Below are 3,061 nucleotides of genomic sequence, written 5' to 3'. Positions count from 1 at the left end.
ATAACATTTTTGACATGCGTTTTTCTGGATTTTTTTGTTGTTATTCTGTCTCTCACTGTTCAAATAAACCTACCATTAAAATTATAGACTGATCATGTCTTTGTCAGTGGGCAAACGTACAAAATCAGCAGGGGATCAAATACTTTTTTCCCTCACTGTATATATTTTTTTTATACCTTAAGGGGCTTAAAATTCAAAATCTAATAGCTAAATGATCCTTGGTATGACCATCTTAAAACAATTCCATATGTTAGCCATGCAACTTATTTGACTTGTTAAGCAAATGTTTACTCCTGAACTTATTTAGGCTTGTCATAACAAAGTTGTTGAATATTTATTGACTCAAGACATTTCAGCTCTTCATTTTTAATTAATTAGCAGCAGAATTCCACTTTGACATTATGAGTTATTCTGTGTAGGCCAGTGACACAAAATCTCAATTTAATCAATTTTAAATTCAGGCTGTAACACAACAAAATGTGGAAAAAGTAAAGGGGTATGAATACTTTCCCAAGGCACTGTATATGTTATTCAGTCTGGTACAATGAAATAAAGAGATTCTGGAGAGAATTCTTCTGCTGTAGGCCACTGTCTGTATTACTCTGCTTCACTAGTGAATGTAATAGCAATGAATAGGCTAAATAGGAAGTTGACTTTAAGTGAACTGGTTGTACAATATTTTTCGTCAAATCTCTGTGAACCAAATAGAAAATGTAGTGCTGTTCATTACCTTTTCCATATTTTCTGTTATGAATGTTCTTGAAATGTATGGACTCAATAAAAAGTGACTAAATACCTTTCCCAAATTGTGTACTTATTATGTACAATACCTATGTGTACAGTACAAGTAACTCAAACTTTATGTCATGGTCACAAACATTCAGGCTTCACCTACATATTATTGTATGAAACATTTTCAGCAGTGGTCATATAAAACACTGAAAAGTATGTGCATTTATTTCAGGGGTAAAACATTTACAGTACTGTGTTCACAACCAGAAATCTCAAGTAGCTCACATGTATTATTAGTATTTTGTTATCTATATTTCTCAGTTACTGTAAGTTCTAAGATTTGTTAAAATGGTATGGCATGTTTTTGGCAGACCCTGGCTCTTATAAATTACAGTCATAATAGTAAATTAGCCATATATTCATTTAAACAAGTACATCTACAGTATGTACATTTACATAATTATCTCCATAGAGAATAACCAGCTATAGGAGCATAAACAAATACACATGCTGCAACAGCAATCATTTAAATTAGTACTAACAACTTAGCAATCCAACAAACGTACATTTTGTATATTTAAAAAATATTTTGTGCCACTGGAATGGTGAACATCTGCATGGTAGTAGTGGTTGGTCAATAATATAATGTGCTTCTATCTTAATTTTTGTCTACGCGTAAACATCTCTTATTGTCAATAGGGTGTGACTAACAGTGAAAGTCAAAAGACAGGGAAGATGTACAAACACTATAGTTCTTAATGTTTTGTTGAAACTGATGTCTGAAATGATGTTTATTCCTATTACAGTGCTTGGGGGCAAAGAAAAACACTTGGTTTCTGATACAGTATTCCAGTAGTTGTGTTACAGTAGATGTACAGTGGCATGCAAAAGTATTCACCCCCCTTGGCATTTTTCCTATTTTGTTGCCTTACAACCTGGAATTAAAATTGATTTTTTGGGGGTTTGTATCATTTGATTTACACAACATGCCTACCACTTTGAAGATGCAAAATATTTTTTATTGTGAAACAAACAAGAAATAAGACAAAAAAACAGAAAACTTGAGCGTGCATAACTATTCACTCCGCCAAAGTCAATACTTTGTAGAGCCACCTTTTGCAGCAATTACAGCTGCAAGTCTCTTGGGGTATGTCTCTATAAGCTTGGCACATCTAGCCACTGGGATTTTTGCCTATTCTTCAAGGCAAAACTGCTCCAGCTCCTTCAAGTTGGATGGGTTCTGCTGGTGTACAGCAATATTTAAGTCATACCACAGATTCTCAATTGGATTGAGGTCTGGGCATTTAAATGCTTCCCCATAAACCACTTGAGTGTTGCTTTAGCAGTATGCTTAGGGTCATTGTCCTGCTGGAAGGTGAACCTCCGTCCCAGTCTCAAATCTCTGGAAGACTGAAACAGGTTTCCCTCAAGACTTTCCATGTATATAGCGCATCATTTAGCATCATTCCTTCAATTCTGACCAGTTTCCCAGTCCCTGCCGATGAAAAACATCCCCACAGCATGATGCTGCCACCACCATGGGATGGTGTTCTCAGGGTGATGGGAGGTGTTGGGTTTGCGCCAGATATAGCGTTTTCCTTGATGGACAAAAAGCTCAATTTTAGTCTAATCTGACCAGAGTACCTTCTTCCATATGTTTGGGGAGTCTCCCACATGCCTTTTGGTGAACACCAAACCTGTTTGCTTATTTTTTTCTTTAAGCAATGGCTTTTTTCTGGCCACTCTTCCGTAAAGCCCAGCTCTGTGGAATGTACAGCTTAAAGTGGTCCTATGGACAGATACTCCAATCTCCGCTGTGGAGCTTTGCAGCTCCTTCAGGGTTATCTTTGGTCTCTTTGTTGCCTCTCTGATTAATGCCCTCCTTGCCTGGTCCGTGAGTTTTGATGGGCGGCCCTCTCTTGGCAGGTTTGTTGTGGTGCCATATTTTTTCAATTTTTTAATAATGGATTTAATGGTGCACCGTGGGATGTTCAAAGTTTCTGATATTTTGTTATAACCCAACCCTGATCTGTACTTCTCCACAACTTTGTCCCTGACCTGTTTGGAGAGCTCCTTGTTCTTCATGGTGCCGCTTGCTTGGTGGTGCCCCTTGCTTAGTGGTGTTGCAGACTCTGGGGCCTTTCAGAACAGGTGTATATATACTGAGATCATGTGACACTTAGATTGCACACAGGTGGACTTTATTTAACTAATTATGTGACTTCTGAAGGTAATTGGTTGCACCAGATCTTATTTAGGGGCTTCATAGCAAAGGGGTGAATACATATGCGCACACCACCTTTCCGTTATTTATTTTTTTGAATTTTTT

The sequence above is a fragment of the Coregonus lavaretus genome, assembly GCF_964263955.1.
Source record: "Coregonus lavaretus genome assembly, chromosome: 22".
NCBI classification, from domain to species: domain Eukaryota; kingdom Metazoa; phylum Chordata; class Actinopteri; order Salmoniformes; family Salmonidae; genus Coregonus; species Coregonus lavaretus.
The sequence above is the reverse complement of the archived record's forward strand: the minus strand, read 5'-3'. Positions refer to the sequence as shown.